The 12,614-nt window shown below is 51.0% G+C and overlaps 1 long non-coding RNA gene across 1 annotated transcript; it reads left to right on the forward strand.

The window, feature by feature from the left end:
* The first annotated feature begins 410 nt into the window (after positions 1 to 410).
* LOC309333257 lies at positions 411 to 6,536 on the forward strand. The gene is made up of 2 exons (XR_014152421.1): positions 411 to 694; positions 6,025 to 6,536. It is a non-coding gene; the product is annotated as an uncharacterized lncRNA (long non-coding RNA).
* The last annotated feature ends 6,078 nt before the right edge of the window (positions 6,537 to 12,614 follow it).

Raw genomic sequence — 12,614 nt, forward strand, 5'->3', positions numbered from 1 at the left:
GCGAACCTCCATCACATAAAATTGGCCAGGGTGGTGGTGCAGAGAGGCCTGGCTTAAGGGGTATGTGGCCTGGGGTGAGTGCAGAGGGCCATACAGACACCTAGAGGGCAGTATTTGGCCCCTCAGTTACACAAGCTGGAACATTTGTATAAGAAAGGGGTCAGCCACCGATAGCCACTGGACCAAAATGTGCCTGTAATCCTTCCACTAACTCCTGCTGTGTGTGTGAGCTTCCACACACATCCTCACATGCAGGAAATGAGATAGTGCATAGCTGTCAACATTTCCCTTTTTTTAAGGGAAATTCCCTTATTCCGAATAGGATTCCTCTCAAGAAAAGGGAAAAGTTGACAGCTATGGAGAAAGTGGCAATGCTGAAGACTGCCATTGTTTTATCAACAGCCTGGTGTTACGGTAAAATCTGGGTGCGAGGCTGCTCTGCCACCCAGCTCATCGGACTAAGTCCGCGGGTCCCTGCGGAGGAAAATGAGCTCAGCCGGAGACAGGAGCAAGATGCAGAAGATCCAAGTTTATTGCGCAACAGGTTCAAGGCGAGATTGAACAGCGAGAAAGGGGTGACATGAACTTTTAAAACTTCCCTCCATGTCCCAGAATACAGTGCAAAATACATCACAGTTACATCATGAATACATTAAGAAGAGGTTGGGTTACACAGGATTAACATATGGAGGAGGTGTCGGGATATCAAGCCCTTTATCAGGAGGAACTGGCAACAATCCTAGGCACCCGGCTTGTTTCCCTGTTGACCTCCCTGGCTGCATTCCCCAGCAGGCGCAGGCAAGGTCTCTGTTATGTACTGAGTCGAATAGGATCCAAACTGCAGCAGTCTGATTGGTCCTAGAACAATAGGATTCAGAATGCAGCAGTCTGATTGGTCCTAGAACAATGCAGCAGTATGATTGGTTGGCAGGAACCACCCAATCATGCTCCAGATTGAAGTGAATCCACAACCTGATTGGTTTACAGTACAATTCCGGAATTAGCCAATCATGTGCAGCCCATTGTGTAAATAATGTATATAAGGCAGATACTTTGAGGGGACTTTCATTCATTCCTCCTCACCACTATGAGCTGAATAAAGAGCATGAAATCACTTTGCGACTCCGAGTATATTTCACTGGCGACGAGGATGGGATCCCGCTGAGCTGACTGCCACACACAGCACCGCAGCACCGCCACCTGCCGCACCGCTGCCTCGCACCGTGTATCCAGGCTTCAGCTCCGGGACACAAGGAACTCAGAATGGCAACTGACAGCAACTTCTCGCCGTTCAACCCAGCATCTGGAGACTGGGAAGCGTACGCCTCCCGTTTCACCTTCCTCCTAGAAGCCAAAGGGGTCACCGATGATGAAGACGCCAAGAAGAGGGCAATATTCTTCAGCGTCTGCGGAGAGGAGACATTTGAAATCGCCCGGGCTCTCCTTGCGCCTGAAGACGTTGCTACTGTTCCATACAAAACAATAATGGAACAGCTGAAGGGGCACTTTTCGCCACAGCCCTCAGTGGTGGCTCGTCGAAATGCCTTCTACGCAAAGCGGCAAGCCCCTGGGGAAACCATAACTGGGTTTGTGACCTCTCTCCGCCAAGCCGCCCGGTTCTGCAACTTCTCAGAGCTGGAGAACATGCTTCGTGACCGCCTCGTCGGTGGCCTGAGGGATGAGAAGCTGCAACGACGCCTCTACGCTAAGAAGAACCTAACGTTCCAGGTCGCTCTGGAGGAGGCCCTGGCAACGGAAGCTGCCGAGAGGTCGACACAAGAGGCACGGCCGAGCCAGCCGTCCCAACCGAGGGTCCACCATGAAGACCTCACCGACGACTCAGGATCTGACAGGGAGGAGGTGCACCGAGTACAGCAGCGCACTCAAGCAGCCCACATACCACAGCTGCCTCGACGAGAAGGAGGGAACTGCGCAAGCTGTGGAGAAAGTCATGAGAGGAGGACCTGCCGTTTCCGCAATGCAGAGTGCAGACAGTGCAGAAAATTGGGACACATCGCCCGGGTGTGTCGGGCTCGGCCCACCCGACACCAGGCATCAGACGACCAATCCAAGAACCCCAGGTCCCGGGGCCCAACGCACCAAGGCAACTCGACAGAGCTCACGGACTTCCAGGTATACCAGTTGCCCCACCCCAACATAGAGAAAATTTATGTAGAGGTACAGATAGAGGGGGCCCCATGCCGCATGGAGCTTGACACGGGTTCAACTCTATCCATAATCTCGGCAAGGACCTTAAGGAAACTGTGTCCTACTGGGGGTCCCAAACTCAGGCCGGCCCCATTCACCCTCCGGGACTTCCAGAAACGTAAGGTCCCCACAATGGGGGTGGGGACCTTCAGGGTGCAATACCGAGGGCGGACGCGGCAACTGGACTTGCTTGTGGTCAAGGGCCCCTACATTAGCTTACTGGGATTGGCATGGTTTGGACCACTGGGGCTAGCTGTCACCGGGGTGAACCACACTAGCTTACAAGTGGACGTGGACGCCATATGCAAGGAATTTCCGGGGGTTTTCGATGGGAAATTGGGACAGTATACGGGCCCCCCCATTGCTCTACAGCTTGACCCCGCAGTACGACCAGTCAGGCTCAAGGCCCGCCGGGTCCCGTTCGCTCTGAAACCCCGTATAGACGAGGAATTGGACCGGCTCGTGGAGCAAGGAGTGCTGGAACCGGTACCTAATGCCCCCTGGGAAACCCCAATCGTCACACCTGTCAAGCCTAATGGCTCAGTCCGCATCTGCGCAGACTACAAATGTACCATAAACAAGGCCCTCACGGCCCATGCATACCCAGTGCCAGTGGTCAGCCATGTCCTTGCCACCCTGGCTGGGTCGAAAATTTTTGGCAAGCTGGACTTGGCCCAAGCATATCAACAGCTGCCAGTAGATGAGGCAACAGCAGAGGCACAGACGATTGTGACGCACAGAGGAGCATTCAGGGTAAAGCGGCTACAATTCGGTGTCAGCGTGGCACCAGGCATATTCCAGAATCTAATGGACTCTCTCCTTAAAGGGATTCCTGGCGTCACCCCCTTCTTCGATGATGTGTTGATTGCCGGGCCCACACCAGAGGAGTTTGAGGACCGCCTCCGCACCGTTCTGCACCGTTTCCAGACAGCGGGTCTCAAGGTAAAGCGGGAAAAATGTCTACTAGGAGTGCCCCAGGTGGACTTTCTGGGATTCATGGTGGACGCAGAAGGGGTCCACCCGACTGGGGACAAGGTACAGGCCATTTGTGATGCCCCAGCGCCCAGGAACAAGACTGAACTTCAGGCCTTCTTGGGACTATTGAACTTTTACCATTCCTTCCTTCCCCACAAGGCGGCGGTAGCGGAGCCCCTACACAGACTCCTGGACAAGCGGGCCCCTTGGGTGTGGGGCCATCGCCAGGAGGCCGCATTCCAGGCAGTCAAGGACTTGCTTTTCTCAAACTCGGTCTTGGCACACTTCGACGAGAGGCTGCCGGTGGTGCTAGCATGCGACGCCTCACCCTATGGCATTGGCGCTGTCCTGGGACACCAACTCCCAGATGGAAGAGAGGTACCGGTGGCATACTTTTCCCAGACACTCAACGCAACCGAGCGGAACTACTCACAAATCGACAAGGAGGGCCTGGCAATCGTGAAGGGAGTAAAAAAATTCCATGATTTCTTGTATGGGCGGCCCTTCACCGTGGTGACTGACCACAAACCGTTGCTTGGCTTGTTTGCCCCCGAAAAGCAGACCCCCCAAGTGCTGTCTCCTCGTGTCCTCAGGTGGTCAATTTTCCTTGCCAGCTACCAGTATGCACTGATTCACCGCCCTGGGAAGGCGATGGGCCATGCGGACGCCCTCAGCAGGCTACCACTACCAGAAACAGGCCCCGACCCGGCACCTGCACAAGAGGTTATGAGCCTGGAGCTGCTTCCCGACCGCCCCATTCAGGCACAAGAAGTTGCACACCATTCCAAGAAAGATAGGGTCATCTCCCGGGTCCTGGACTGGGTGTGGAGGGGATGGCCCAGCAGCAGCCCCGGGCCAGAATTCGCCAGCTACACAACCCGCAAACATGAACTGTCGGCCCACAAGGGGTGCCTGTTATGGGGAAGCAGGGTCGTTGTTCCCCAGCCCCTCCGCAAAAGGGTCCTCACAGCCCTACACGAGACACACCCAGGGGTAGTAAGAATGAAGGCCCTTGCCAGGAGTTATGTGTGGTGGCCGGGGATCGACGGAGAGATAGAGGCCTGGGTCAAACACTGCCAGGCCTGCCAAGAATCCCGCCCAGATCCCCCAAGGGCCCCAGTCCAGTCCTGGGAGTCTGCCCGAGCACCATGGTCACGCCTGCATGTGGACTTCGCTGGCCCCTTTCAGGGGAAAACATTCTTCATAGTGGTGGACTCCTACACCAAATGGCTGGAAGTCGCACTGGTACCATCCACTTCTACATCCGCAGCCATCCGGGTACTACGCAGGCTGTTTGCAACGCACGGGCTCCCTGACACTCTCGTCTCAGACAACGGGACTGCATTTACGTCAGGAGAATTCCAAACCTTCACAGCGCAGAACGCCATCCGCCACATCCGTTCGGCGCCATTCCACCCTGCCACCAATGGCCAAGCAGAACGCATGGTGCGGACCACCAAGGACACCCTTCGCCGCATGACGCAAGGGGATTGGGAGTACCGCCTTGCCACATTCCTTCTAGCACAGCACAGCACCCCCAGCTCAACGACTGGCCGGAGCCCCGCTGAACTACTAATGGGTCGGCGCCTTGCAATCAGATTGGACCGCCTTCACCCCGATAGAGCTCAGGATGAGGTAGGGGTGGGGGAAGGCAGGAACCCCCGGACCTTCGAGGCCCAGGACCCAGTGTACGCAAAGAATTTTGGGGCAGGCCCTGCATGGGTACCCGCCACAGTCACCAGGGTCACTGGCCCCGTGTCGTACGAGGTGCTAACGGATGGGGGGCAATGCTGGCGCCGCCACTGTGACCAGATACGGCGACGATTCCCGGGAGAAAACCAGGAGGAGGAGGACAGGTCAGAGGAGTCCCAGGGGAACAGTGGGGCAGTGAGGCCCATAGAGCAGCAGGGGCCAGCAGGAGAGGCAGAACCAGTAAATACAGAGAGGTCCCGGGAGGCCGAAAGGACACCGGAACCAGAACCACGACTGAGCGAGCCGGTTGCGCCAGACCAAACAGCCCCATCACAGCCAGCATCCTTGGAACACGAGCCAGAACCAGAACCCCGGACCAGGGAACACCCCAGGCCGCAACGCACACGTAGGCCGCCAGCGTACCTTGAGGACTATGAATGCGACCTCCCGGGCAGGACTGGAACTTAGAGGGGAGGGGTGTTATGTACTGAGTCGAATAGGATCCAAACTGCAGCAGTCTGATTGGTCCTAGAACAATAGGATTCAGAATGCAGCAGTCTGATTGGTCCTAGAACAATGCAGCAGTATGATTGGTTGGCAGGAACCACCCAATCATGCTCCAGATTGAAGTGAATCCACAACCTGATTGGTTTACAGTACAATTCCGGAATTAGCCAATCATGTGCAGCCCATTGTGTAAATAATGTATATAAGGCAGATACTTTGAGGGGACTTTCATTCATTCCTCCTCACCACTATGAGCTGAATAAAGAGCATGAAATCACTTTGCGAGTCCGAGTATATTTCAGTCTCGATCGGCGATTCTTCTCAAACGTGAGAAGAACACACCCCTCTTTCCTGCCCCCCCCCCCGGGCAGGGGAAAGAGATAGACAGAAACGTATTTACATGCCTTTATTTCTGTCTTTGCAGCGTTACAAAAAACATGACTGCTCTCTTCAAGCTCCAGCATGTAGAGAGAAACACTTCCTGGATAGGAATAAACGGAAGAGCTCATATTACACTCTGAGCTAATTCCAGTGCTTCGCACTGTGAATAGACTGCCCCTCTGATTCCCACGGGCAGTCCCATCATGTTTACTTTTCAAGCTAGCACTTTGCAGCTGCATTGCATCCATATCGTAACAGGAGGGAGGGGGGAATATGCAGAGCTGGAGATATGCACGGATAAGCACATCCTGAGTACCGGTGATGAGAAGACAATGGTCCATGTATGCATAGTCTGCCACCTGGCATTGCCTGGAGGAAAGGCTTGGCAGAGTGATTTGACAGGATTAGGGTCTTCCTGAGAGTACGTGACACCTCGCTTGAGGGATTATGGAGGACAGGGGAGGTGTCATGGAGTCCTAGAGAAACTGAGCCGATTGGCACCAAAAGCAAGAAAATCGGTGTCGTGGTTGATTTTATATGAATTTTTAAAGATTTTAGTCCATTTTATATTGATAATTGAGATTGGAAACAAAATGGATACATTGTAGCGAGATTTGACACTTATATGAGTTCACAAGTTTCGATTCCATTGTTCTCCCAGCGGGGAGCCGTCAGCAGCCTGTCAAGAGGTTAAATGAGGCGTGCAGGAGCTCGCTGAGCTAGCTCTGCAAGACAAATGCATGGTTCTGATTGGGTAGAACGCACCCATTCAACAGATAGGAAATACAACTTTATACGGTCTACCCATAGTAGAAATAGAGCGGGAGGGAAGGCATAACATGTTTGGGCTTATTTCGCCCGTAATAGCGGATCATCGTAGGAAAGGGGAGAAGGCACTTTATTTATGGGGGCTTGGGGTAAAGTGTGGTGCTTGTGCAACGGTGTGGGGGCTGAGGGGTCCATGTGGGCTGGGTGCCCTTGAGGTCATCACCTCGGACCCTCTGGTGACCAGCGGAAGGGGTGAAGAAGACATCCCCCCCCTTTCCGTATCACTGGCAAGGTAGTGGGTCAGGATCTAGAAAATCTACTGACAGCTGGAGGAATTGGAGCAGACCTTTAAAATTGGCGGAGCTGAAAAGGAAAAGGGGAAAGAAAGGAAATAAAGAAGCCAGCAGGGAACTCTTAGCACATCTGGGGAAACCCCAGAAAAGTGGAAAAGAGCCTGGAACAGCTTCCAAATTAATTCTAACACCCAAAGTGACTGAAAGAGCCTGCCAAGAAGGACCTGTTGATTGAAACTCCAGCACATTTCTGAATTAAATAATAAGATAACTTGCCATGGAATTACAAACAGGAAATAATATGGAGATGTAAACTTTGGAACCATTGTAAGCCAATACTGTTTGCGACAATTACAAGCAGATAAGTACAAATTAAAGAACATCTTAGCTTCTTAAGCACATAAATTTGGAGCCGAAATGATATAATTTTTCCTTTCTTCTGCATTCTGGATTTTTAAATTATCTTTTACCATCTTCTGCCTTTTTTATTTTACACCCTGTTATGTACTGAGTGAATAGGATCCAAAATGCAGCAGTCTGATTGGTCCTAGAACAATAGGATCCAAAATGCAGCAGTCTGATTGGTCCTAGAACAATGCAGCAGTCGGGTCTGCAGGAGCCACCCAATCCGGCTCCAGATGGAAGTGAATCCACAACCTGATTGGCCTACAGGAGAATTCCGGAATTACTCAATCACGTGCAGCCCATTGTGTAAATAATGTATATAAAGCAGATACTTTGAGGGGACATTCATTCCTCCTCACCGCTATGAGCTGAATAAAGAGGATGAAATCCACTCTCGACTCAGAGTATATTTCACTGGCAACGAAGGTGGGATCCCTGCTGCTGCTGCTCTAGTGAGTGCTGGGTGGGCCGCTCCCTTTCCTACCAACTCTATCTGGCCTAGGGGGCGGAACCTGCACTCACCGCCACAGCTTGAGGGCCTCCATCAAGGCCTCTGGGACACTGCTGCTGCTCTAGTGAGTGCTGGGTGGGCCGCTCCCTTTCCTGCCAACTCCATCCGCCCTAGGGGGCGGAGCCTGCACTCATCGCCACAGCTTAAGAGGCCTGAGAGAGGCCTCCGGGACACTACTGCTGCTGCTGCTCTGGTGAGTGCTGGGTGGACCGCTCCCTTTCCTGCCAACTCCATCTGGCCTCTCTCGGATTCGGATTTGACGCAGGTCAAAAATTATAGGCCTATTTTGCTATTGAATACTGACTATAAAATTTTTGCGAGTATATTAGCAAAGAGAATGAAAAAAGTATTGCAAGAATTTATACATAAGGATCAAGCGGGTTTTCTTCCTGGCAGACAGATGAAAGATAACATAATAAATATATTGGAATATCTGAATGCCAGGAACGAAAAACAAGCTATTTTAATCTTTGTGGACGCTGAAAAGGCCTTTGATAATATATCATGGAACTTTATGGAACTTTATGTTAAAAAATCTAGAGTATATGGAAGTGGGTAAGGAATTCTATAATGGGATAAAGGCAATATATACAGAACAGAAAGCGAAGCTGATAGTAAACAACTATACTACAGAAGACATTAAAATAACCAAGGGTACAAGGCAGGGATGCCCATTGTCGCCACTATTATTCATTATGGTGCTGGAAGTTTTGTTAAAATCACTAAGAAAAAATGAAGATATAAAAGGGGTGTCTATAGGGAAAAATGAATACAAAGTTAAAGCATTCGCGGATGACTAGGTAATGACGGTAGAAGAACCAATGGAAAGTATTAAAAGAATCTTAGAAGAAATAGAGCAATTTGGTCGAGTTGCAGGATTCTATCTCAACAAAAAAAAAGACAAAAATTATTGCTAAAAACATGAATCAAGAATTAATTGAGGAAATACAACAAAGGACAGAGATAGAAGTGGTGAACAAAGTGAAGTATTTAGGAATATGGTTAACCCCCAAGAACATTGATTTGTTTCAAAACAACTATTTACCTACGTGGAATCAAATAAAAAGGGATTTGGAGGTGTGGGGAAGACTGAAACTATCCTTCTGGGAGAGAATATCTACGATAAAAATGAGTGTGCTACCAAAGATGTTATTCCTTTTCCAATCGCTGCCGATAATCAAGGGGGCATCAATTTTTAAAGAATGGCAAAAAATAATTTCAAGATATATCTGGCAGGGTAAGAAGCCAAGGATTCAGTTTAAGTTATTAACAGATGCGAAAGAAAGAGGTGGCTTCGCCCTGCCAGATCTGAAATTATACTACGAAGCATCATGCCTCTGTTGGATACAGGAATGGATCAAATTAGAGAATGGAGAGCTGTTAGATTTAGAAGGATTTGATAACAGATTTGGTTGGCATGCTTATCTATGGTATGAGAAGAAAAAAAATCACAAAGGTTTCGAAAACCACATCTTCCGAAGATCACTGATAGAGGTGTGGGAGAGGTATAAAAATTTGTTGGAACCTAGACTCCCCCATTGGATTTCACCATTAGAAGTGATGAGTGTGAAAAAAATCAATATGAGGGGGAGGTGGACAACATATGGAGATTTGGTAATAAGAGAGGGGGGGGGGGAATGGAAAATGAAAACTTATGAAGAGGTGAAAGAATCTGTTTATGACTGGTTACATTACTATCAGATCAATGAAATGTTTAAAAAAGATTGTAAAATGTGTGGGTATGAAGGTAAAGAATCAAAATTCCAAGTGGAGGTATTGAATAATGAGTATAAAAATCTGTCTAAAATGTATAAAATGTTGCTGGAGTGGCATACAAAAGACGAAGAGGTAAAAGCACTAATGATACATTGGGCAAGAGATTTTGGTTATAATATACAGTATGATGATTGGATGAAATTATGGAATGAAAGGTTAAAATTCACGACATGTACTGCGTTGAAAGAAAATGTAATGAAAATGGTTTACAGATGGTATATAACGCCAGTTAAACTGGCTAAAATGTATAAAACATGCAATAAGTGTTGGAAATGTAAAGAAAAAGAAGGTACTTTCTATCATATGTGGTGGGAGTGTAAAAGGGTGAAAGACTTCTGGGAAATGATATACAATGAATTGAAAAAGATGTTGAAATATACGTTTGTTAAAAAACCAGAGGCCTTTCTATTAGGAATGGTAGGAAACGAAATTAATAAGAGAGACTGTAAACTGTTTCAATATGCAGTGACTGCCACAAGGATACTTCTGGCCCAAAGGTGGAAGCAGGAAGAAATTCCAACAGTGGAAGAATGGAGAAGGAAATTGACTGAATATGCAGAATTGGACAAATTGACTGGGAAGATTCAATATCAGAAAGACCAAAAGTTTATCGAGGACTGGGGGAAATTTACAGAATATCTGAAAAATATATGTGATGTACAGACAACGCTTGTTGGTTTTGAAGAGACTCTGTGAGATAGTAAGTGTCAGGTCTGCCTCTAGATCCCAGCTCACAGAGGACCAACGCCCGGTGGATATAATATACAAAGTCTTTATTGAAGTTTAGTTTCCATTTCAAGGCTCTGGGCGCGCAGACCCACGTCTCGACGCTAGACCGGCTAAGTCCCCTCTGACTCACTGCTCCTCCCACACCAGTTTAAGATCCTCGCCCGGCTCCACCTCCTACGCTGTTCTTTCCTTCGCTGGGTCTTTCTGCCCTCTGGGGTCTCCTCCTTCCTGGACTCTTCTGACGCTGACCCCTCTTGGTCTTCCCCTTCCTTCCGGCGGGCTTTAGGACCTGGCTCCCTACCCGGGCTCCCTGCTGTGCCGCTCGCCTGTACATTTGAACTTGGCGCGCGCGCCCAGCCGGTAACCTTCCTCCTGACCGTTTCCCCGCTTCCTGATGTGGGCGTGACCAAACCTGACTCCTCTCCTCCCGCTGGTGGTGAGAGCACTGGTCCCGATTCCTGGGACTCCCCCTCCCCACTGCGCTCTGGTGGGGAAGCTGGTCCTGATTTCCAACTGCTGCTCAGGGACTCCCCGCTGGCCCCTTCCTCCTGGGGCTTCCCCCCTGGAACCCCCCTCGCCCTGGCCATCGGCGCTCCCTTCTGTGAGTCCTCCGATTCGCTGGAGAGGCTTGTGGAATAACTCTTTCCACTGTCACTGCCTGCTCCCCCCTCGTACTCCTCCTCCTCACTCTCCATTTGCTCCCCCTCCTGTGTCTCTCCTTCTGAACCCCTGACATCCATCCCCCCCTCGAAGCCCCCCCTTCCCCCCTCCCCCTCTTCAGGTGCGGGTTCCGGGTGCTCCAGTGTTGTGGGGGTAATTTCAGGATACAGTTCGTCCCCCGAGGCGTGCATCCAGCGTGATAAGTCCGGGAAGTCCTCCATGGGCTCGTCGACGGCGATTTCCTCCGCTTCCATCTCCTGGGCGGTGTGTTCGAAATCTGAAGCCGCCCCCAAATCACCCAAGACCCCCTCTCCCTCTGTCGCCTGAGGTGACTCCACTTCCCAGGGTCCCTTCGGCATGTCTCTGCGCCAGCCCACTTCGGGTTGGTCCTCCCACCAATAAGATCCCCCCGTGCCAAACCCTGAGAGTGATCCCTCTGGGGAACTGCCTCCCGGAGTCGATTCCTCAGCTGAAGAGAAACCCCGGAAAGTGCTGGCTGAGTGTGTGGGTGTGAACAGACAGTCGTCAAAAAGGCCCGCCGGCATGGGCTTGTGCGGGAAAAGTGTATGGAATTCTTCCTTGAGCCACTGCTCCTCCAATGCGTAATCCTGCACCCACCTGTTGGCGCTGGCCGGGGTGTCCTCTGTGGCGAGAAGATATTCGATCCCGTCCTCCCCCCACCTTGAGTCTAAAATCTCTGTGGCTTCATTGAGTGGCTCCCCTCTCGGCGACCCCCCCTTTTTGGGCGCTTCCCTGAGCTGGTCTGGCGCCGTCCCTGGTGCCTGAAACCTGTGGGGCTCTCTGTAGGGTGTGAGCACTGGTCCCGATTCCTGGGACTCCCCCTCCCCACTGCGCTCTGGTGGGGAAGCTGGTCCTGATTTCCAACTGCTGCTCAGGGACTCCCCGCTGGCCCCTTCCTCCTGGGGCTTCCCCCCTGGAACCCCCCTCGCCCTGGCCATCGGTGCTCCCTTCTGTGAGTCCTCCGATTCGCTGGAGAGGCTTGTGGAATAACTCTTTCCACTGTCACTGCCTGCTCCCCCCTCGTACTCCTCCTCCTCACTCTCCATTTGCTCCCCCTCCTGTGTCTCTCCTTCTGAACCCCTGACAGTAAGAAATACTGCAAAAAAGAGAGTAAGTGGAAAAGGAGTTGGGAAAGGCAATATTATGTTTAGAAATGCGTTAACAAATAGAAATTTTACGAAAGATTGACAGAGAAACTGAGGGAAGTCAAAAAATTGAAGAATGAGTGCAAAATAATTTGTTGACTGTATAAAATTGTTTGGAAAATGAATAAAAATTATTTTTTTAAAAAAAACTCCATCTGGCCTAGGGGGCAGAGCCTGCACTCACCGCCACAGCTTGAGGGCCTCCATCAAGGCCTCCGGGACACTGCTGCTGCTGCCTGCGTGAGTGTTGGGAGGACCGCTCCCTCTCCTGCCAACTCCATCTGGCCTAGGGGGCGGAGCCTGCACTCATCGCAACAGCTTAAGAGGCCTGAGAGAGGCCTCCGGGACGCTGCTGCTGCTGCTGCTCTGGTGAGTGCTGGGTGGACCGCTCCCTTTCCTGCTAACTCCATCTGGCCTAGGGGGCGGAGCCTGCACTCATCGCCACAGCTTGAGGGCCTCCATCAAGGCCTCCGGGACACTGCTGCTGTTGCTGCCTGTATGAGTGTTGGGAGGACCGCTCCCTCTCCTGCCAATTCCGTCTGG

The sequence above is a fragment of the Podarcis erhardii genome (genome assembly GCF_964252035.2).
Source record: "Podarcis erhardii genome assembly, chromosome: W".
Taxonomy (NCBI): Eukaryota; Metazoa; Chordata; class Lepidosauria; order Squamata; family Lacertidae; genus Podarcis; species Podarcis erhardii.